A 25,819-nucleotide genomic window follows, 5' to 3' on the forward strand; every position below is an offset into this window, starting at 1 on the left:
TCACTTCCTACCCTACAGGTTCAAAGCAAGAAGTAGCATTATTTTTTAATATTTTTTCAGATGTGTTTGGTTCCCCTAGTACTGTCTACCATCGGACATTTCATAGACTCCATTATCTGTAGCATTCAGCCAGATTGTCAGTACCTGACCATCTTTCTCCACCTTCCTAGCCAGAAGCCCTGCAATTGATTGGCACCTCAAAGGAGTAGCAACAGAAATGATCAGGATGCGACAGCTTGGTTTTATCCTGACAGCAGTTGAAGGCTTTTATGGTAAGGTATACACACAGTCTCATTCAATGGCCAGCATGCAGTGACATCAGTACTGAACTTATTCAACAATATGTGCTGCTGGGTACACTGTGTCCGATTGTATTGTTGTTAGTTTGTTATATCAAGCATTTAGTTAGGAGGAATGATTTATCAAACTGCCAGTTTACTGAAAGATGCCCCATTTGTTTTGCATGACAGCTACCCAGTGGGCATTTGGATTTTGCCCTTTCCCTACTATTGTGTGATCTCAGAGTTGGTTTAAATAATTAACAGGGGGTGTGGGGGTGCAGAGGGACTTACTCCCCGCATAAAATATTGTTCCCTTTTTGATTGATTGAATTTTGCCATTTGTGTTCGGCAGTCAATGTAGTATATGCCAGTTTTGTGAGTCAGTGATGATAAATGTGCCTTTACATTGTTATGTTTTTCACTACAGAACTAGAACCTTGCTGTTCACAATGTGGGCTACATTGCTAAGTAAAAGATCATTGCATTGAGATAAGTGAGCTGACAAATTGCTGTTGAATCCATGACCTACAGCTGTCTTCTCAGGGACGGTGTACAATAATCAAACCCATGTACCCTGTGTCATACTCAGAGATTCAGCCTACTGAGCCATGAAACCAGCTAATGGGTTGCAGTTTTCCCATGCAGTTCACTTTCATTTGTCACTTTCATTTGTCACTTAAGATGCAATTTGAACTCATATGAATGTTTAGTAGTTTGGCTGGAATGCAGATATGATTGATAATTTACTACACTGTCTTCACAGAATATAATTCCGTTGAGAGGCACTGATGAGGCAAACACAGAGGAAGCAGACACTGATATGACTGCTGACCTCAAAGAGGTCACCTACATCTTCCTTATGATTAACATTGGTGTTAACAATATAATAGTTATGGATGTGCAACATTTCTATCTTTGTATTGGTGTCAGCAAATGAGATGTCTGAGAATAAGGGCCATGAAGTTTATTTCCATTTCTATTCTTTGACATTTTAACTTATAAATCTAGTAGATCACTGAAAACTGGAGCAATTACAAGATGGCTTTTGATGACAATCTGGACAGAGACCAACTCATTAGGCATCCCCCTGTTAAACTCTGTATCACTCTTGAGTAGTTCCATTAACTGTTATATTTTTACAAGAGATAATTACCTTCCAAAGAGAACTAGTCAGCATCTTGAATAGAAATGCATGCACTTTTATACTATATAATGTTTATTTATGACTGAAATAGTAAACAGGCTTTATGAAACAGTATTAATTGATGGTTATCCTCGTTATTGCTATATGATCCACATATTACAATGATATTTAGTATTTGTAGCACTGCCAGCTGACTTTACTGAGTGTTTTGTTTTAATTTTGCATATATATGTACGGATTACCTTCAGTTTACCAAACGTTCACTTCCCCGACACCAGTTTACCGACACTTCAGATCACCGACATCCAGAAAGCTGACATTTCCCGTGCGGTAAGTAAACACTTGGCCATCCCGACTGAAGGAACTACACAAAGAAAACAAACCCACCGATGAGGGGGGCTATGCCCCCCACACTTCCATATGTGGGAGGCTTTGCCCCCCACCCACCCTTACTAAATATACCAACTCCGAGAACACACTACCGCAGTGGTAAGGGGCAAAGTTCAAGTAGATGGCCAAATGGTTACTTACACTGCGGGAAATGTTGGCTTTCCACATGTCTGTGATCTGAAGTGTCGGTAAACTGTGTGTCGGGGAAGTGGACGTTTGGTAAACTCAAGGTAACCCATATTTATTTATATATATATATATATATATATATATATATATATTTCTATTTATATATATATATATATATATATATATATATATATATATATATATATATATATATATATATACACACACACACACACACACACACACACACACACACACACACACACACACACACACACACTCACACACGCTTTAGAAAATTACAATGAAATCATATTTAAGGCACAAAATAATATTTAAAAAAAATCAGTGGTAAAGTTCATGGATTTCATGTCATAAAAATTACATTTCATTTTTAGGGATATTGTAAATCAGTGTCCCTAGCTAAAATGTAAGAAAATATGAGAATAATATTGTTCTAACTGTATCTTTGCAGACAGTTAACTTTCTTTACACTCAGGCAATTGCATACTCCATGATTTGTCAAAAGACAACTTGACAGCTGTTCTCTAATATAGGATGAATGATATATGTAATATGGAGATGACACCTACTATCGGATATGGTATTATTTTCTTTTCTTTAAAAGGATATTGAGTTATAATCTTAGCCTTTTACCTGCTGCAGGGACAACCACAAGATACTACATGCTTTCTGAATTGCATCAATATGTCCCTACAGAGGTTCCATGTCAGGCTGTGCTTGCATTCAGCCAAATGTAGTACTACCAACTTGCTTCTCTAAGAGGTAACATCCAAACCTTTGGTGCTTCTCTTCAGGTTTACAAATCGTGTTCAATTTAGAGATCAACAATATGCAGTTTATAATGGAAATGGGCAATTCTGTGATGAGGTCTCAGTATATTTCTGTCAGAACAACAAAACTATGGAATGAAATCTCATTTAATGATAAACAATATAAGAGCTTGGAAACTTTTCAGAAAAATTTAGTTGCATGGGCTGGTAGAAAGTTCTACATACTATATTTGGAGGAATCGGGATTTCTTGACTGCTGATTAGCCTAAAACGCTGTCTTGGACTTATGAACTTACGAACAGGGAATCGTTAGGATGCCTTTTCAATGACAAGGATGAAAACTGCTCTCTCTGTTCTACAGAATGCTACCATTTCAAAGGCAATTAAAGAATGTTGATATAATCCAAGCTTGCCCAACACAACAGAACCTTATAACCAGTTAGGTTATCATCAGTATCTAAGGGAAATTCGGCCTCGATGGAACACGTGGAACTTTAATTGTTAAGCAATACAATACAGCTATAACCAGAAATGTTGGTGATGGCAGTAGCTTCAAAACTGGGGGAGGTGTAACCTAGAAGAGCTGGCTATAATGGAAACGTGACATGATAAAAAAATACAAAAAAAATAATAAGGTAACCCATGAGGTAAAGACAAAAGTAACTTAAGAATTAGTTACTGCAGAGATTATGGAGATTTTGGAAAAATGAGGATGAGTACTAGCTGTACTGCACAGAGGAAAAAACCTATGAAATATTTCCAGATGCCATCTTGCAGTCTTCATTTTGATTGTCTTACTCTCCCTTTGCCTACGAGTCTGCATGAGTCTGATCAAGTCCATTAACCAGAAAAAGCTCATGGTTCACCCCCCCCCCCCAAGGACAAATGTGCACAGTGGATATAGCGTTGTCAACAAACACATCAAATAACAGCAAAATATTATTAATATCTCCAAGACAAGAAAACAGCATAATACAAAAATACTATAAATCTGATTGGCAGTTTTGCAAATGTACATAACTAGTGAAATACTTACAATTAGATGAAATAGACTGGCAACAGTGAGAGTAAAGCTAATATGATATACAGTTTTAAATTCTTGCAACAACCATTGTGTGTTCATTTTTTTTTGTTAATTAAGTGGGTGAGACTGATTTTCATCGATCATTTTCACCCTGACCCAGGTACGCAACAAGATGTAGAGCAGAATATTGCTTATATACCACACTCTTGAGAATCCATCATTTATGAACTAGAATAATGGCATAAAATATGAGAGCATATTGAGTGAAAATCACTGTGGACAGCACTTCATGACAGATTATAGGTTCATAGGTTGGTACTAGGCTTTCGGCCCTAGGGCCTATACAAGCCTAGCCAAAAAATTCCCTGGATATTTCTTCCCACAATATTTACTTCCCTGGACCCCTGTCTAGCAGGGCGACTGATGTGATCCCTGGGATGAATTTCCTATCTCCCATCCAGTTGTCAAGGTTCCTTTTGAAGAGAGCCAAGGAGGCGCTCTGCTTGACATGTATGGGCAGTCTATTCCAGAGTATGGGGAGTCTCTGGGTCAGGAACCTATCCCTCCAGCATGTTTTGTTCATTGTGATGACAAGGTTTAGATCCCTGGAGCATGTGGCTCTGAGGGATTGGGATTTCTTTAAGTGGAGCATGTCCAGCAGCTCAGGATTTGACATGGCCTTGTATGTTAAGCAGAGATCGCCTCTGAGTAGACGATATGCGACAGAGTACAGCTGGAGTTTTTTTAGATGGTCAGCATAGGGCATCTGCTTTAGGCCTGTGATTCTTTTAGTGAGGTATTTCTGCAGCCTTTGCAGCTGTTGCAGATGTCTTGTGAGGTACATACCAAATGGGGTGTTGTACTCTATAATGGGTCTAATGAGGGATGAGTACAGTGGGACAATGACCTCCTTTTTTCTGGATGAAAAGCCCTTAGTGATGAGGTGTGCCAAATAGAAGGATTTCCTGACTGTTGTGGCAATGTGGTTATCAAAGGTGAGACCACTGTCCACCTGTGTCCCTAAGTCTGTTTTCACACTTTTGATGTTTAGTGTACTGCCACCTATGTGGTAATTCATGCGTACATGGTTTTTCCCAAAGGGGATAACTATACATTTCTTGGCATTAAGCTTGAGCCCAATGCTCTGGCACCAAGCATCTGTTTCTGTAAGGCCCTGTTGTAGAATATCCACACCATATGGGGATTCAATAATGGCTCCCAGTTTGCAGTCATCTGCAAACTTTGTTAGCCAGAGTCCCTTAGTGTTGGCCTGTACTTTAGAGAAGTAGATGCCAAACAAGACCGTTCCCAGGACTGACCCCTGAGGTACTCCACTTGTCACTTGTCTGGAGCTGGATTTGGAGTTAGCTACTTTTAGAGTGTGGGTTCTGTCAGTAAGCCAGTTGGCAACCCATCGAGTGATGTAGGGATTTATGCCCAGCTTAGTAAGTTTATCTATGATTCCAGAGTGGGGGTGGTGTTGAAGGCCTTGGCGAGGTTCAGATAGGCTGTGTGGACTGCCTTACCCTCGTCCACAGCTCTGGAGACTGATTCAAAGAAGTCAATCAGGTTCAGGAGACAAGATCGGCCCTTCATGAACCCAAACTGGGTGGGTTTCAGTGTTTGAAGGTTGCCAATGTCTTTGTTTATAAGTTCCATGATAATGCGTTCCATGCCCTTGCAGATCAGCTCATCAGACTGATGGGACGGTAGTTCCCGGGATTCAAGGTGGATCCCCCATGTGGAGTGGGATAACTGTAGCTGTGCACCACTCAGTGGGCATGAAGCCTGAGGTGAGGCTATGATTGAACATGATACTTAGGTGAGGTGCCAGTTCATTTTGTAGTTCATGTAGTGCACAGCCCAGGATTACATTATAGTTTCCTTTGCACAGTCTATAGAGTGGATTACAAAATCATTCATGAGAGATGGCTGCAGTAATTAAAAGAAAAGAAGCCAGAAATGTCTCCAATCCTTCAAACAGCTCTACTTCTATGTTCTCTTAGTAGTTTACAAAGCAATTGCAATGCCATATGCCTAACTAATAACTACAACTTCAATTTAATCACCTCTGGTACTAATTAAGATTTGTGTGTGTGTGCATTTGTTTGTATGCTGCTTTGTACTAAAACAGTTTTCTACAAAGGTAGGTAACTGTTACTCTGCTACAAATAAACAGTGAAGTTCATAGCCAATAAGTGGATGCTTTAAGGCTCTCCAAGGTGTCTGCGAATGAGCACAGCAAAGCTGTGATTCATAGAAGCCACTTACACTCATGCATGATGACCTTGAATAAGCATAAACAAATAAACCCATAATCAGACGTAAATGAGGAATGATTTAATGCAACATATTCTAATGAAACACTCTCTTGCCCATTTGTGATTCATAGTAAAATTTTCTTGCTTCTCTGCACCGGATGTAGACATATCATATAAAGAGGAATCTCACAGACCCTATCTACTTTGCAGTCCACAAAAATATTGTCAATGGCTGCTAGCTGAGCTATTTTGTGAGTTGCCAGTTTTTGCCGAACCAAACCCAGCTGTTCCCAGTAGTGCTCGTGGGCTGAGAATGTGGAGATACAGACAGAGGATACCTTAATATAACATTGATAATCAGGAGATACTAGACACATTCTTAGTGTACAGGGATACTACAAGGGTCTTAGTGGGTATGTATGACCCCCATGGAGTAATGGAGGAATGTGTGGACTTCATATTCCTGTGTATACTAAGGCATATATAGCCCTCACAATACTTACTGAGGGGATCTTCCAGAGACAGACAGGAAATGTATTGTGACTCTCACAGTCTTCTTCTGCCTTGAGGATGCTTCAGCAGTTTCTGGATGTACTCTAGGCACATGTGGATCTGTATATTTATTTCTCAGTGTTACCTCAGGACCAAGCCAGGATAATGTGTGCTTTTTAAGGAATGGCATATTTCCCTGAAGTGCTTAGTGTGATAGACTGCAATTAGGGCCCCATTTGGTCTACTGGGGGAGCAGTAACACAATAGGAAGGCTACTACTCCATCAATTGCCACATAGTGTGTGATGCATGGGACTGCATCACTAACATCTCTGCCCAGCATCCTGGCAGTGCACATGATTCCCATATCTTGCACAACAGCTCACTGTACTGCCTCTTCCTGCATGGTAGAATGTCCAGTGGTCATCTTGTTTGTAAGTTTTTTTTCTTTTCTGTTTTCTATTTAACTTAATTAGGTATTTATGGTAAAATGTATTACTGAATAATAAATCACCTTCCTTGATTTTGTGTCCCCTTCTCTCTCTCTCTCTCTCTTTTGTCTTTCAGGTGATGCTCAATATTCACCAGACACCAATTAGAAATCCAAGTGGGCTGCAGAAGAGATCTATAACATATTATCGTTCCAGATCTGTATTGTCATTGAGAGTTTCTTCAGCCTCCTAAAGAGCCATTTCAGGTGCCTGAATGAGTCTGGGGGTGCCCTGCTGTATGACTCGTGTGCAGGATGTTTACTGCATGTTGCATTCTGTACAACATGATCATATAGTGGTTGGGTATTGAAGTGACTCATGCTGTCATTGCAACCCCCAGTTCAATTCCAAATGTAAGTAATGATGACCAGCCAGCAGCAGTAGTGATGGACCCCATGTGGCAAGCTTGTGCACCACATAAGGGTCTGCTGATGAAGAGGTATCATCAAGTCCAGTACTATGGACCCTGACATTCAAGTTAGTGTTTCCATTATTGTAAAAACATTCAGAGTATAACTGATGCATGCAGAGATATTTGGACAATGCTGTGTAGCACATGACTTGCTGACTCTGTTCATCTGGCAGGCATTCTCATCTTTAAATATTTTTTGTTTTGTTTTTATTTCAGAATTCATTTTATAAAAGTCATGCCTGAGTGCTTACTGACTCCTATTCAGTGATGTCATAAGGCATTATATAAATAATAATCACAATTTTAAGTGCTTTGCAAAACAAATTATGTTGACGTGGTCTATCCAAGTATGCATGTTTTTACTATAATTAGTAAAAGCTGTTAATTCAGTATTTAGCATGAGTTCATACCTTGTGTTTGAATGAAAACATATCATTTTTTTTATATTATGCAGTTTCTTCTCAGATTGACTGCGGTGGTGGTGCTGCGGTAGTGTTGTCACCTTACAGTAAGACGTTGTCCTGTTTGATTCTCAGCTAGAGCGTCTTCTGTGTGGAGACATGTGTGAATGGGCGTACCTTCGTTGAAGGTTGTCCGTCAGAGCTGGCAACTCGGCACGTAAAAATCTACTGCCAATCATTAGCGGACCGGAGTTCCACTGTGGCGACCCCTAACCGGGAAAAGCCGAAAGACACAACAACAACTACAGTTTCTTCTCAGATTAAAGTATGTTGTTTGCTGGGATACCACACACCAGACTATTCTATTTTATGTTATATTATACAATGACTGGCAATTAACATTCCAAAATGAGAATGCTGATTAGTCAGCCCAACCAGTGTGCCCATTGTAAATTCACAATATGCCAATAGACAAATGCCAGATCGCCCGGACAGTCTTCTATTAATATATGCTATAGCTTTTTTAGTTTTCTTGACGTTAACAAAAAAAATACAATAAAATTTGAAATCTGGACAGTTCAGAGGTACTAAAGAGATAAGACAGTGAAAATACAAGGAAAATCAGGTAAGTTATGCAAAAAATACAGTTGTGTAGACTTACCACAAATGTAGATGTTGGAGTGTATTCACTGTTGCAGTCATTACCTTTGGGTTATCTGCTTACAGGTAGCCCTCAGTCGGCCTGATTAACAAAGTCTTAGGTCCTGCGTTGGTTGCTGTTCCTTCTTTCATGATGTCAGGTCATCAGGGGTATAAAACATGCAGCCGACGCCATTACATCAGTTTTTCTTGCCCCAGATATCAGGTGCCCCCCTACTGGGAAGCAATTAAATATAAAAGTACAATGATATACCTCCAACAAAAAAGCAAATACACCAAAAAGGCTTTTAAGCATAGTAAAGGGAAGTAGAGGTATAGCCAAAAGAAGTCAGGGGGCTGGAGGGAGGGTAACCAGGACGACAACAGTGAATACACTTGAACATCTACATTTATGGTAAGTGTACACAACTGTACTATGTTCTTTGTGTTTCACTGTTGCAGTCATTACATTTGGGTAGATTCCCAAAGCTATGGTTGGGAGGAGGAATTTAGATAGCATTAGGACCAGTTACAAGGCTCTGCAAGACTGCAGTGGCAAAGCCAGCTCTGGATTTAGAGAAAATTGGCAAATGATAATGCTTGATGAAAGTATGTACAGAACTCCATGTAGCAGCTTCTAGGAAGTCCTTGGTAGGGATGCCTCTGAGAAAGGCTGTAGAGGTAGATGCAGTCCTGGTGGAGTGAGGTCTGATCCTCTGGGGGATAGGTTTTCCATGGTACTTATAGCAGAAATGAATGTAATGGCCTATCCATTTAGAAATGGTTTGCTTTGAAATAGCCTTCCTCTTTGCCCCTACAGCAAATGCCACCAGCAGTTGTTCAGATTTCCTTTGAGGTTTAGTCCTGTCGAAGTAGAATCTAAGTTGTCTGTTCACATCTAAGGAATGCAGTATCCATTCCCTTTTGTTCTGTGGATTGGGAAAGAAGGCTGGCAAATGAATGGACTGATTAAGAGCCACTTTGGATATCACCTTGGGCATGAAGGATGGATTGGTTCTGAGGGACACCCTGTCCACATGAAAGATGATGAAAGGCTCCACTGCCATAAGGGCCTGTAATTCAGATACCCTTCTAGCTGAAGTGATTACTAAAAGGAAAGCCATTTTCCAAGAAAGAAATTTTAAGTCTGCAGTAGCAACTGGCTCGAAAGGAGGTAGAGTGAGTTTCTCCAAAACAAAGTTAAGGTCCCAGGCTGGGGTTGAGCTCTCCTGGGTAGTCTCAAATTTTTGGCCCATCTGAGGAACTGCTTGAGCAGTGGATGAGAGAAGAGGGGAGGTTCTGTCTTATAATGAGCTGAAATGGTGGAGGCATGGATTTTAATGAAGGAAAAAGACAGGCCATTATGAAGCATCTCAGTTAAGTATTGTAAAATCTGAGGTAAGTTGGGCGCTGCTGTGCTCATCCCTTGAAATTGGTTCCAGGCACAGAATCTTTTCCATTTTTCAGCATAAGATTTTCTAGTACTAGGCCTCCTTGCCTCTAAAATGATATCCATCACAGGTTTACTGAGGGATGGTAAAGGAGAGATTATGTAATTATCCAGGCTGCAAGGTTCAGTGTTAGAAGCTGAGGGTGCAGAATCTGGTTCTCCTGTTGAGACAACATGGAGATAACCATGACACACTGCACAGGAGGGGGTACCAGTGTTGGTGAGGCCAGTCTGGAGTGATCAAAATCATCATTGGCTTGTCCTGTTTGATTTTTAGTAGTACTTTGGAGAGCAGAGGCAGAAGGGGTAAGGCATAGACTGATAGGTTTTTCCATCTGAAGGACAGAGCATACACTTTCCAGGCTTGTTTGTGGGGAGTCCTTGTGCAAAATATGTCCTAGAAAACTAAAATTAGTTCTGGGGAGAGACAAAAAGGTCTATATCTGGGCTCCCCAATTTACTTGTCAACATGTTGAAAATCCTTGGTTCCAGTTTCCACTCGTGTGGGTCCATGAGGTTTCTGTTTAGTCCATCTGCCAGTGTATTTAATTTTCCTGGCAGGAATTGAGCTTGTAGGTGCACTTGGTAGCTCAAGGCTGTGTTCCACAATGCCATGGCTAGTCTGCAGAGGGGGGTAAGAATGTGTACCCCGCTGCTTGTTTATGTACCACACACCAGTGGTGTTGTCCGTCTTTACCATTAGCTGTCCTGGAAGAATGTGGTCCTTGAAGGCGGTCAGAGCATTCTGTACAGTTAACATTTCTTTTTGATTGATATGCAGGTGCATTTGACTTGGGTTCCATTTGCCATGAATGCACTTCCCTGCCAGGTGAGTCCCCCCATGCATAGTCTGATGCATCTGTTGTTAGGGTTTGGGTGGCAGAGGGTGGTGTGAAAGGTAGTCCCTTGTTTTGGTGGCAGGCTTCTGCCCACCAAAGGAACTCTAGGCGTAGGCAAGGAATGATAGGAATCATTGCTTCTAGATCCTGACAATGTTGACACCATAGGCATTTTAGATACCACTTTAGTTTCCTCATATGCAGTCTTGCATATGGAATTAGAAGAATGTAGGAGGCCATGAACCCCAAGGCTTGCAGTATTTGTCTTGCAGATAGCAGGGCTTTTGTGGCCACTTGTTTGAAGTAGGTTGTCAAATGAATTTGTTTCTCTGTCATGAGGTAAACCATCTGGGAAGTTGTATTCAAACTTGCTCCCAGGAATATAATTTGTTGACAGGGTACCAGGTGTGATTTCTTTTCATTTATGGTGTACCCCAGACAAGTTAGAACCCTTTGAACAAAGGCCAGATGATTCAAAAGTATGTCTTAGCTTTCTGCCTGAATTAGACAATCGTCTAGGTATGGGTATATTCGAATATTTCTTTGCCTGCAAAATGCAATAACTGGAGCTAGGCACTTTGTGAATACCCTGGGCACAGTAGATAAGCCAAAGGGCAGTGCAAAGAACTGGTAGTGCATGTAGCCTGCTTTGAAGCATAGGTATCTTCTGCAAGATTCCCTGATTGGGATGTGCAGGTATGCTTCTTTTAAATCTAGTGTTGCCAACCAGGCATCTTTGCCTAGCATAGGAAGTAATTGGTGAAGAGTCAGCATCTTGCATTTTGGAATCTACTAAAAGGTGTTTAGAGTAGACAGGTCCAGGATAGGATGCCATGAATTGTCTTTTCTGGGTACCAGGAAAAGTCTCAAGTAGAAGCCTTGTCCCTTTTCTCTTCTGGTACCAGTTGAATAGCCCCCATGCTTAAGAGAGAAAGCACTTGTTTTGGGCCTCTGCACACTTGTTTGGGGATAGGTCCGGCCACCCGCTTGGTGTTGACAATGTGTGGAAGTGAAATCTGTATCCCTGGAACACTATATTTAAAACCCATTTGTCCTGGGTAATGAGTTCCCAATGCTTTGCATGAAGAGCAATCCTTCCCCCCAAAGGGGCAGTCAGTTGATAAGTGCTTGGAAATTTTAAAAGGAAGTCATTGAGACAGTTTACCATAGGGGGAGTCTTATTACTCCCAGATTTGGAAGTGGAGGCCCCCCACTGCTTAGTCCTGTATGTCCCCTGGGACTGAAACCTAGGGTTTTTGCTGTGTCTGAGTTTGGCTTGAGAAGACCTAGAAGGGGCTGGAAAGGACCAATTTTTAGAGGGCCAGTGCCTGCTAAATCTAGGAGGCTGAACTTGTTAGAAATCTTTAAAAGTTTGCATAGATTTAGCTTTATCTTCCATCTTTTTAAGAACTTCCACAGCCTTGTTGCCAAACAGGCGGTACTGATTTAAGGGAGCATCCAACAATTTAGCTTTAACATGATCAGGCAAAGATTGCTCCTTAAGCCAAGCATGCCTTCTGAGCACAGACCCAGTAACAGCAGCCCTGCAAGAGGCCTCTAATTAATCAAAACCACACTGCAAAGTATGTTTTCCAACTTGTTCATCAGAATGCATTAAATCCTGTAATTCTCTATTTTCCACACAGTCAGGAATCAACATCATTTTTTGTTTAAGCAGTCCAATAACATGTTGCTGATACTTTAACATATGAAACTGGCAGTTTAAAGCCCTAATGGCCAAGGTTGCAGAAGTACAAACCTTCTTACCCCATCTATCCAGTGCCCTGGAGTCTCTATCAAAAGGGGTAGGATTTTTAGCAGTAGAAGCCTCAGTACCCTTGGGCCCCTGTGAAATAGTCTCTGGATCTGCAATAGAATTTTTAAAAAGGAACTTGTGGGTCTCAGGAACCCTGTAGCATCTGTTAGATTTTCTGGGAGCAGAAGGCAAGGAATCAGGGGCCAAACTAGATTCTGAAATCTGCAAGGCCATGGAGCATATTATCATGGAACTTATAAACAAAGACATTGGCAACCTTCAAACACTGGACCCCATCCAGTTTGGGTACGTGAAGGGCCAATCTTGTCTCCTGAACCTGATTGACTTCTTTGAATCAGTCTCCAGAGCCATGGACAAGGGTAAGGTGGTCCACACAGCCTATCTAGACCTTGCCAAGGTCTTTGACACCATCCCCCACTCTGGAATCATAGATAAACTTACTAAGCTGGGCATTAATCCCTACATCACCCAATGGGTTGCTAACTGGCTTACTGATAGAACCCACACTCTAAAAGTAGCCGACTCCAAATCCAGGTCCAGACAAGTGACAAGTGGAGTACCTCAGGGTTAAGTCCTGGGACCATTCTTGTTTGGCATCTACTTCTCTGAAGTACAGGCCAACACTAAGGAACTCTGGCTAACAAAGTTCATAGATGACTGCAAACTGGGAGCCATTATTGAATCCCCAAATGATGTGGATACAAAAGGGCCTTACAGAAACAGATGCTTGGTGCCAGAGCCATGGGCTCAAGCTCAATGCCAAGAAATGTATAGTTATCCCCTTTGGGAAAAAACATATACCCGTGAATTACCATATAGGTGGCAGTACACTAAACACTGAAAGTGTGATAAGAGACTTAGGGACATAGGTGGACAGTGGTCTCACCTTCGATAACCACATCGCCACAACAGTGAGGAAATCCTTCTATGTGAAAAACCTCATCGCTAAGGGCTTTTCATCCAGAAAAAAGGTGGTCATTGTCCCACTGTACTCATCCCTCATTAGAACCATTATAGAATACAATGCCCCATTTGGTATGTACCTCTCAAGACATCTGCAACAACTGGAAAGACTGCAGAAATACCTCACTAAAAGAATCACAGGCCTAAAGCAGATGCTCTGTGCCGACCGCCTTAAAAAACTCCAGCTATACTCTGTTGTATATTGTCTACTCAGAGGCGTTCTCTGCTTAACATACAAGGCCATGTCAAACCCAGAGCTGTTGGACATGCTACACTTAAAGAAATCCCAATCCCTCAGAGCCACATGCTCCAGGGATCGAAACCTTGTCATCACAATAAACAAAACATGCTGGAGGGATAGGTTCCTGACCCAGAGACTCCCCAGACTCTGGAATAGATTGCCCATACATGTCAAGCAGAGTGCCTCTTTGGTCCTCTTCAAAAGGAACCTTGACGACTGGATGGGAGAAATGAAATTCACTCTGGGGATCACGTCAGTTGCCCTGTTAGACAGTGGTCCAGGGAAGTAAATAGTGTGGGAAGAAATAGCCAGGGAATTGTTATGGCTAGGCTTACATAGGCCCTAGGACTGATAGCCTAGTACCAACCTATGAACCTATGAAAAAGCATCATCAACAATGTCTTGTACAGGAGGAATAGTTAAAGACCTATGCTGAGGTAGGAAAAGGAAATCCTTAAGCCTCTTTTTTGAATCTGAAAAATCCTGGCTTTCCCAGTGGAAATGCTCCCTTAGAGTATGTAAGGTTTCCCCAAAAGAAAAATCCTCAGGATGGGAAGCAGAGGGAATGGAGTTCTCTGTATCAGAATCTTTATAAGTAGATAAGGGCAAATCCAGATCATCAGAAGAATCAGAAAAAACACAATCCTGATCAGAAGATTCATAATCAACTTCAGTCCTATTCCTTTTAGAAGGGGGGGGGGGCTACCCCTGATTAGAGTTATTAGATCTTCAGCCATTCTTATCATTTGTTTTTTTAGGCATAGAGGTCTGAGCATGTGGTCTGGGCATCGTTTTTTTAGGCATGGTTCAAGATTTAGGCCTAAGTAAAGAAGGAGGCGTCGGTTTAATATGCAAGTCCGAAAGCCTGAATACACCCTCAGAAGCCGTTGCCTGCAAAGTGGCTCCAGACCCATCCAAGGTAGAGACATCCACGGGTTCCATAGCTGAAGCATCTCGCATCATACCGGACTCAGAATGGGTCTCAGTAGAGGCCTGCGAATCAGAAGTAGCGGGTATCAGGGGCTGTGAAAGCGCCTCACTGAGTAGCGGCGAACTGGCGACTGGCTTAGGAAAAGCGTCGTCAGCAGTTTTGGACCTCGGTGGCTTGTCTCTGTCTTTATCTTTGCATTTTTTTAGAATCCTGGTAGTCGAATGGCTAACTGATGACATTTCTGGATAATTAAACTGAGAACCAAAATATTTAAAGGTGAAAATATACCGACGACCGACAGTGCGTTGATTAAATAAAGCACAAAACCAACAGCAAGGTACATCATGGTCAGGGTCTAGGTAAGGAATACAGTACAAATGAAAATCTTTATGAGGTATTTGCTTTCCACAAGTAATACAATTATTAACTTTTACTGACATCAGTAAGGTGCAAGTAAAAGTTTCCCCAATGGGGTACTTAGCTTTAGTTGAAGACTTTGATTTTGAAACTCGAAAATGAAACTTTCAGGAGTCTGCCAACTGGCACTTGCGAACTGCTTCTGCTTCGGGCACCACAAGAAAGACTGATGTAATGGCATCGGCTGCATGTTTTATACCCCTGATGACCTGATGTCATGGAAGAAGGGACAGCAACTGACGCAGGACCCAAGGCTTTGTTAATCAGACCGACTGAGGGCTACCTGCAAGCAGATAACCCAAATGTAATGACTGCAACAGTGAAACACAAAGAACATCTAAAGAAACATACTTAGTTTCCTTGTATTTTCTCCATCCTGTCTCTATCATAACTCTGAATTGTCCAGATTTAAAGCTTTATAAAGCAAACAAAAAAAAGAAGCAACATCTTCCTTTCCAAAGCACTGATGTTCTACATACGTGTGGGAATGTAAGTCCCATATGCATCAAGAAAGCCCCAAGACATGAAAACAAAGCAAAAGAAGACCATGGTGCCATTATACAAGGACATTATTTAAGAAAACTATTTTTTTCTTAAATATTGTCATTGTATAATAGCAATAACCCATGGCTGGGTGTGGGTAATGATGATTTACCCATGGTTGACTTTGATCCACGCCAACCATGGGTAAATCCAGCATTACCCACATCCAGCCATGGGTTATACTATAATACACAATAATCAGTGACTTCAGAGATTCAAAATATATATATATATATCATTTGTGTAGTGATGAGGGTGAAGTGGCAGCAGTCTTTGTTTACATGGCATGATATTAATTTTAATCTGTAATTTTTTAATTAGTGTTTCTTTGAAAACTTGTGCATTTCTACCTTGAAGTTGTAAGTAACTGCCAGCTGCATAGCACAGTGGTGTTAATGACTACAATCTCATTTCTCGTTATATGTAATATAGGTTCCTTTCCATGGTTTCTTGATGTTTTAAGTGGTACCATTATAAGGATGAAATGCATAAATGCATACAGCTGTAAAGTGTCCTAGCCTTCCTCCTTTTTTCATAACTTATTCCTCTTCAAGTTAAAACTTTACCTGTGTTTTTAAAGGTCAATTTGTAAGTTACTGAGCTATCACTGTTGATTCACAGTAGTTCAAGATCAAATAAGTAATGCTGCAAGAGCCTTTGAAAAGGAGCTGTCATGAGAATTGGATAGTGAGTTGGTCTGATGTCATAACCTACTTGATGCAGGTGATCCTGCAGACCCTGAACTGACAATGTTAAAGGACTGTCATTGGGACCTCGAATGACAGGTTCTGCTAGGTGTAGATGAACACTGACCTGGTCTGGATGAAATCTAGTGTGCTTCTTCCCACCAACTAATTACAGTACTTTCATAAGAAGCACTTGCAGTTTCATGTGATTTGCCTGCAGGTGTTTGGACAGTACACTGTCCTCTTTGCCTTCCGGGATTGATGCCTGCTTGATTCTGATAAGACCTAATTAATGTATGAACCGAGGCATCCAGGGATGCTTGGTATGCCACCATACTACTTATCCCTACCATAGAAATCCTCACACTTACCCAGTAAGACTGACTACTTCTATCTTACTCTCTGTGTCAGTGCTCTGAGCCCTAACAATGTCATGGCACATTTGCTCCTTAGCAGCAAATGATTTACATATTTCTTGAAATAACTGTAATAAATATCTTTGTTTATCTTCCCTTTCTAAAAGCATCATTGTGAACACTTTTACTTCTAAATGCCTGCCATCATCCTCAAAGTGTTCATCTGGGTTTGGAGATACTCATGTTTTCATGCATGAGTGTTCCTCTGGCACAGGTGTGAGTGCAATGTTAGCATGCACTTGACTTTGAGATGCACTGTCACTTCCTTCAGAGTTACTAACATGATATGGGGTGTGAAATCTTCCATTAAACTGGGGAATTCATGCCATCTTACTCAGGCTATGTCATAAATATAACTAAGTTATCATCATCATCATCCTCTTCAACAACCATTCTACTTCTGATAGCTTACAAATTTATTAGTATAGAGCAACTGTGTTTCTGCTGCTGACCCTGTAAAAGATATTTGAAAACATTACTAATAAAAAAATAACATACAGTACTGCATGCTTTTTAAGGAGTTGTGCGGGACACTTACCATGTGTACTGCCTTCATTGCCATTCTGTGCAGATGTAGAAGTTTCACCTATTAATAGTAATTATTATGTGTTTAATGTAAACATTCCTTGTCAGCATTCAGGTCTCTGTATAAACATATTTTACTGTTTTTAAACCAACTTTCTTGGGCAGATGAGTATTGCTGCTGCACATGTTGGTAACAGCCAATATGTATACCACCTCTGATTACTCCAGTGCCATCATCTTCTGTGTCATATTCATGCTCATGGATGGAGAGTAAGTATTCCTCATCTGGTGTTAACAAGATAATTGCTGGATCCTCCCCCCTGTACTGGTATAGACAACTGGATTCTGACTCACCTTGCTTCTAGCACTTCTTACCATGTCATTTGCCCTCTTCTTCCACTGTGTTAAGGTGCATTTTCTGAAAACCCCTGCATTTATGTCCAGGACAACGTGATTCCAGGCTTTGTCCTCTCAGAATATTTGGGCCCCCCTTTACCTAACATTCATTTTCAATATGTCCTAACGGCTGCCATGAGGATCTGATTTTCCTCATGGCTGAAACATTACTGTACATAAAGAACCCCCAAAGTCATACACCAAAAACTTGTAATTATCAGTCAAGCAACACAGCAATGACAATGTGTGTGTTCCATCCTCATTTAAAAAACTTAACACACATCACAATCATATACACGTGCAAAATCTTACTCTAACAAAGTAATGTTGTGCTATACTGATGCATGCAGCATCATTCATAACAGTAAAGCAATCACTTTTCTTGAAATATTTCTTTCCCTAGCCCCTATCACTTGCTTGCTTTTTCATTCTTCAATGGCATTCATTCAGTGAAGGATATATGTAAGTTAAATAAAAAACACTCCCATATTACTTCAGTATTTCACAATTAAAATACATATATATATATATATATATATATATATATATATATATATATATATGCACAATCACTAAATAAGACCAAACTAATGATTTCATCACTGATCAGAAATCTTTTCCCACTGCTGCTGTAATGACTACCCAGTTAAAATGATTCATTATAGCCATGACAAAATATGTGTGATATCAGTAAAATAAATATCTTTTCAGTGTATCTTACTATTTTATATCATGTTAAGTGTTTCATATAAAATTTTAATATTTTTGTTATTTTTCCTTACTTTAAGAAGTCAGCAGTTTTCTAACACATTTGTCGCCTAACTTTAGTAAGGTAATATGGAAGGATTAAACTATTTTGTCTAAACTGATATCTGTTTAGATGTTTTATATGTAAATTAGGCCCTTTTACATTTATCTCTATGAGTTGCAGCAATACACAAATGCAGACTGCCACTTATCGACATAAGTCATTTTTGGCTGTCCCGAAAGCGGCCTTGGATTCACGTGAATGTGCTGGTGACAGAGGCAGGGTCTAGAGCACCCTTACACGTCCTCAGCATGCTGTAGGAATGCATGGATTGCTTCAGATTACATCAAAATATATTCAGAAGGAAGAAAATGTAGTCATTTGTATTGCAGTTGGCACAACCCTGAAGTCTTATCTTTGCCCATCTAACATCATCTGCCACACCTTCTCAACTCAAACTACTCAAAAGTCAATAAAAGTTGGTCAACATATACATAAGAATATGTTGATTACTGCTGCTACAATGAAGGAATAAATGACATTCAGGTATAATACTTCCAAAAATATAGCTAAGGCAAGGTACAGTAACAGTAGCAATTACAACTAATAAAAGTAAAAATAAGTACAGCATATTGTTTTATGCACCATATAAATGAAAATAGAATGTATTCCTTTAAACAAACATATATCTGACACAGCAATTTTGGTTAAACCGAACTTGACAATAATAACAGTTCTGGTCCAATGGACCTGCTGGTTGACTGGCTGTGGTGAAGACACTCTAAATGGAGTTGTTCTAAACCTGTTAAATATATCCCTGATGATACTTTATTTTAGTTCTGGCTATTCTAATTGTGACAGCACCTGTTAAGGCACGAGGTCTCACTCCAAGCTGGTCTGATAAGGAGACAAAAATCATGGTCTATATCTGGAAAAGACTAACTAGCAGACTACAGAGTCAGACTGGAAAAAGATATCTGGCAGTCTATATCTGGAAAAGACTAACTAGCAGACTACAGGGTCAGACTGGAAAAAGATATCTGGCAGGGGTTGGGTGAACACCTGGAAATCCTGACAGGGATCCATCCACCACTCCAGCCAGCAGTGCCATCACAGGTAAGATAACCTACAGAAGCATAGGCCAGACCATCTAGCATGGTGGATTGACCAGGTAGAGGCAAGAAAGGCAGACTTTTATAATAAGTATACAATTATTTATTTATTTTTGGGGGGATCATATTTAACATAGATTAAACATAGAATAAGACTGCATAACTGAAGGTATTTACTAAAAGAAATATGTATACCTGCATTTGGTGTTGCATTACCTTGGGTAGTAATTAAATTACATGCAGTTTATGTAGGACAGGTAATATTGATTAATATAACAGTTATATAAAAATGTAATTTTTTCACAATTACAACTGCACTTGCAAGATGGCTGAAGTCAGTCAGAGTGGGAGTGGGGGATAGTTGCAGTATCAAGTGAATGTCCAGCATGTACTTTAGTGAGAAATGACCAATATTATTACCTCTCTGTTACTTTTACATACATTTTAAAATCATTCCCTTATATGGTTAGACTTGTTAATGAAGACACGTATCAAGCCCACACTTTTACATAGCTTTGGAAATGAAAGCTTCCATGACTTGCTACACTGTCCTGTGTGTCTGCACTTTCTGGCTGAACAAAGTTCAGAGTCTTTTACTTGCAAAACATAATACTGTTAAAAAAAAACATTCCACCAAAACTATATTTATGTTTACATATCACAGTGAAGGGAAGACTGCAAAGTGTGAGAATTGAGATATTAATACATATTTGAACAAATGCATTGTAAGCAAATATTCAGTCAATGGACTGGCTTAGAAATAATATTTATATAGTTAATGGTAAGAGAAACAAAGTTAAATACAGATAAATTGCAACTGTCCTATAATGTCTCTTTATAGCTGAAGAGCAGATCTCTTATAATAAAGGACAGCAGGAGATGTGCACGAAACAACGTACTAATCCTGAATAAATTACTAAATAGTACTGCATGTTTAACTGTTTCCATTAATATAAAAATGTGGAAATAATTAATAATAATTCACACAGAATTGTAATTGAAGCACTAGAATATAGTCAGTACACTACTGCAAGCAAGAGTAAGATATGTCAGTACAAAAGTGCTGTAGTTCTGTCTTTAACTCATTCTATTACTGCATTTAAAGAAATATAATTAATACAGCACCTTCCCCCTCCCCTCATCACCAGGGATCAGGTCCTTAATACCCTCTCAAAGGCAAAAATACAGTCTCCATTGGACCTAATAGCATCCCTGGCTGTGTCCTACATGAACATAGGCATGAGCTCTCAGCTCCATTTGACACCCTATTCAACCAACGCCTGAGCACTGGCATCATCACAGCTGAACAGAGGACAGCCACTGTCATCCCTCTACACGAAGGTGGAGCATCCACTTACCCAGGCATTTATATGGCTATCAGTCTAACTAGCCTGATCCACAAGGCCATGGAATATATCCTCATGGACCTTATAGACAAGGACATTGGCAACATCCAAACGCTTGACCCCACACAGTTTGGCTTTGTCAAAGGGAGATCATGCCTGTTAAACTTGGCTGACTTCTTTGAAACAGTCACCAAAGCCATGGACAAGAGGAAGATGGTGCACACAGCCTACCTTGACCTAGCCATACCCCTTTGACACTATTCCCCACTTGGGCATAATAGATAAACTCTCCCAGCTAGGCATCAACCTGTATCTTACCAGATGGGTAGCTAACTGGCTCACTGAAAGAGCCCACTCAGTCAAAGTAGGGAAAGCCACCTCTAGTAGTAGACCTGTAATGAAAGGTGTACCCCAAGGACCAGTCTTGGGGCCTCTAATGTTTGGGATATACTTTTCTAAGGTGCAAGCTAAAACCAGTGGGCTGTGGCTGACCAAGTTTTCAGATGACTGCAAGCTGGGTGATGTCTTAAATTCCCCTAATCATGTGAACATCCTCCAAGAGGGCCTTTACCAAACTAATGACTGGTGCCAGAAACATGGCCTCAAACTGAATGCCAAGAGATGCATCATTATCCCCTTTGGGGAAAATGTCATCTCCACTAATTATCACATTAATAACAATGTACTAAGCATGCAATCAGTCATGAGGGATTTGGGCACTCAGGTTGATAGCAACTTGACTTTTAACCACCACATTACCTTCACTGTAAAAAGGCTTTCTGCATGGCCCACCTCATAAATAAGGGTATTTCATCCAGGAACAAGGAGGTCATAACATCCATGTACTCCTCCCTTATCAAACCCATTATCAAGTACAATGCCCCCTATGGCATGTACCTTGCCAAGCACATGCAGCAGTTGGAGAGACCACAGATGTTCCCGACCAGGAAAATCCAGGGTCTCAAACACCTATCCTACACAGATAGGCTAAAAGCCCTGTCCCCCTACTCAGTCTCATACAGACTGCTCAGAGGTGACCTGTGTCTAGCATACAAGGCCATTTCAAACCCAGCCTTGATGGAGTTGCTGCATATCCATAAGACAAACTCCACTCGTGCAACTCACACATAAGGCCTTAACCTGGTCTGTGACATTAATAGAACTTGTTAGCAGGACAGAGTTGTGTCCCAAAGACTTCACAGTCTGTGGGATAGACTCCTTCTCCATGTCAAGCAAAGTACCTCTCTAGCCCTCTTTAAGAGGACCCTGGATGACTGGATGGGAAACAGAAAATATACCCCTGGGATCCCACCTGTGTCCCATGCTGACTTTGAGGGAACATGGGCAAAATTCTTGGCTAGGCTTATAAGGACCTCTGCGCTAATAGCTTAGTATCATCCTATGAATCTATGAACAGAACAGTAGGTAAAGCACCATAGTGCATTCAGTACATTATAGTAAACAATCCACCTATGAGTCCAGTCCAGAGTTCAAACATCTATTATACTTCTCCCCCTCATTTGATTAACTTTTATAAAAGCAGAGTGAATAAGAAGACCAAAAAAAGAATGAGAAACTAACTGCTGTTGCTAACATAAGAGATTCGTACATAGTTGCTTCTAATAGTACAAAGAAAATTGAGTTTAAAATGGCAATGGATAACAATAGCTTTGATACTGGTATCAGTGAATTAAGAACACTGAGTATATTCAGTCCTGAATTACATCCAGTATTACAAATGTTTGAACAAGTGTATGAAATGGACATTCAACATTTATTGAAGAAACAACCATTATTTTAGTGGTATAACATAACTAAGACTGAACAGGACAATATCAATGAAATTAAGAAGCTTAATAATTTTCAGTTTATGCAACCTGATAAGGGAGGAGGTCTTGTTGTCATGAACCAACTAGATTATGTTCAAAACACGTTTACTATACTATTTAATGAAATATATAGTGAAATGTCTAAGAACTAAATTAATATTTTTAGAGAAGATTGATATGAAACTGTATGATATGTTGATGCAGGGCCAAATAAATCCAGTAGAATACAAATTCATGAGCGTTACAGAACCAAAAATTCCCACAATTTTTGGAGTGGCTAAAATATACAAGCAGCTTCAAAATCCACCATTCAGACCAATTGAAGATGCTGGCACTTCTAAAACAAGCTTCATAGTAAGATATATAGATTTTAATTTAAAAATTAAAGTTATAAATATAGAATATTTGTATAAGAACATGTGGGATTTTTTAGCAAAGTGCAATCAATTGGATGATATAACTAACATCATATTTTTAACAATTTCTGTCCAAGATTTATTTACATGTATTCCAGATAAAGAAGGATTTACATGGTTTACAGCATACATAACTGATATAATGAAATTAGCACAAGGTACGTCAACTTATGCAAATAGTGTTGTATAACAATTACAGATATTGTGAAGGACATTATTTTCATCAAAGAAAAGGAATAGCCAGAAGTGTGGCCTGTGGACCACTGTATGCTAATTTAATCATGGCAACATGGGAACATAGATCTGTACTTAATAGGAAGTGCAAGACATCATGGACTATGTATACATGATTTTTAGATGATATATTTGTTGCTTGGATTGATATAGAAGGTAAAATACAAGAATTTATTAATTACAAAAACAGCACTACATCTTTCTTAAAATTTACATATAACATAGATATAGATTCAATGTCATACCTGGATGTCCAATTAATCAAAGATAAAGCTATAAACAGCTTAATATCTTGTCTATATATAATGGATTTTATATCCAAAAAAAGAGCGTAAAATAAAATAATGTATTTATGAATATATTTATGAAATGAATAGGAATAAAACAACAGATGCTCTGTATAAACATATTAAAGAAAATGTAGATCATTATTTATTATTTACCATTTTGGAAAAAAGTTGAATGGAGACCTAAGGGTGGCTCATGGAATATTATTTTAGAACAGTGTGAATTATGGTGGCAAATGTATTTAAATGCCATAGTACCACCAGGTTTAAATTAGATAATATCTATAAATAGCTTGTTAAAGATAAAAGCATCTGAACAATAAGTAGATTTTAGTTAATTTATTACTCAGTGTAGTATGTTTTTAAAGATTTCATTACTTAACTTTGTAGCTGTGGTCATTTTAAATCACAACATAGTATTGGAAAGGAGGGGATATGTAGATCATGTGACTTAGAGGGTGTTTGTATATATATATATATATATATATATATATATATATATATATATATATATATATATATATATATTGGCTCAATGGATTCTAATATTGTCTGAAGAAGTAATTGTATGACAAAAGAGCTTACTTGTTGTTTTAACGGTGTCATACAATTTTGTTGGGAATGCTGCAGTTTATTTTATATTTCAGTATATACATGCGGTACTCTGTCTTTAAGATATTTTATGAAATGTATTTATAAAGGGTGTTTTCTGTGCAATATTGCAAACAAATGTATATAAGGTACCTATCCAATCATTAGACTGTAACATGTAAACCCCACACTTACTTGATAACAAACACTGCCCTGCCAAAGTAACCATAAGTACTCCCATAAACATGTCACCCCAAACTCTGTATTAGTACTTCCCATTCACTTTCCAACAAAAGTCTGCATAAACATTTCCTATACATTGTTTTATTTCTATAAAGATTTATAAAATAAAAATGCTTTTAAGTAAGAAACTGAATGCTTTGTAAAATGATGTGCCAATTTATTGTGTATATTTTCATGCCCCCCCAGCTCTTTTTAATTATGCATTTATTTGTCCTTTATTATTGCATTTCTCTTCCATTTATGTGTTTTGTTTTTTACAGATTCAAAATCCCTTGGGGCAACCCAGGCACATACTTCTCAGGTTGGGTAGTGTTCACCCTCTGCCCATCCAGGTACATCCTTGCAGGGTTGAGTATATGGCACCAGTTCTGCAGGAACCCTGGCACATGGCAGCCTGTCAAGTCTCAGTGAATGGGGGCTTCAGGATTTGGTTAAGCATCAGCTGGAAGAGGTAGTTGACAGATGTATTCAGCCTGTCAAAGCCCCACTTCAGCATGCTGAAGACATGTTGTCCCAACTAGTGCTGGCCACTACACAACTAAAGACTCTACCCCCTCAACATCTGGGTCCTCCATTGCCCTACCCTCTTGCAGGGAAAATGTTTGAATCTCTGTGGGATGGGACTCTACTTGGCACTTGCTCAGCCCTTCTTCAACCTACACCCTCTTACCTATTTCCCATCCAAATTACCCTATTATATTTAAAACAATTGAAAAACGGAGTCTGTTTCCTGTTTAAAACCATTGTGCCCCTTCTCTCCCCCACATTCTCCCTCTTGTTGTTTTCCTTCTGTGTTTACCTGTTTGTTGTGTCTCCCTTTTTCCAGTCTTTCCTGTCTCCCCCTTTTCTATTCTTTAATGAAACCATCAGGGTGTCCATATAACAGTAACCCCATATAAAACATGTTAACCCCCTTTATTTTTTTAAATATTAATAATAATAGCTGCTCAGTCCACTGCTTGCCTTATGTGTTTTAAGTGTGGTTGCAGATAGCTGCATCCATCCACAATTTCCAAACACATAAGAATATAGTACATACACAGTAATACGAAGCCTAAGGCTTTTGCATAGTACTTAATATGTGCTTAACCCTTTACTTTAAGTTCTTTACACTTTTGCAGTAGGTAGGCATGTTTTTCAAATCACTTTGGCGTTTCCTTATTCAGTGCTGATAACCTGCGCTTAACTTACTTCTATATACATGTAGTGGTGCTCTGCATTACTAACCACTACATAGCATGAACTGCCAGACTATGACTACCACCCAAAATATGTGTTCAATATTTCAAACTACCCATTTTTATCCACTCAGAATCCTCAGAATCACTCTTTTGACATTTGCTTTTTTTTAGCCTTGTTGCAAAACATGCTA

At 39.5% G+C, this 25,819-nt stretch overlaps 1 protein-coding gene across 1 annotated transcript in view; it reads right to left on the reverse strand.

Moving 5' to 3' along the window:
* SNTG1 (syntrophin gamma 1) overlaps positions 1 to 25,819 on the reverse strand; it is a 4,111,241-nt gene that overhangs the window by 1,643,798 nt on the left and 2,441,624 nt on the right. The window lies entirely within an intron of this gene.

This window comes from Protopterus annectens, chromosome 3.part0, assembly GCF_019279795.1.
Source record: "Protopterus annectens isolate FY-2018-M chromosome 3.part0, PAN1.0, whole genome shotgun sequence".
In the NCBI taxonomy this organism is placed as follows: Eukaryota; Metazoa; Chordata; order Ceratodontiformes; family Protopteridae; genus Protopterus; species Protopterus annectens.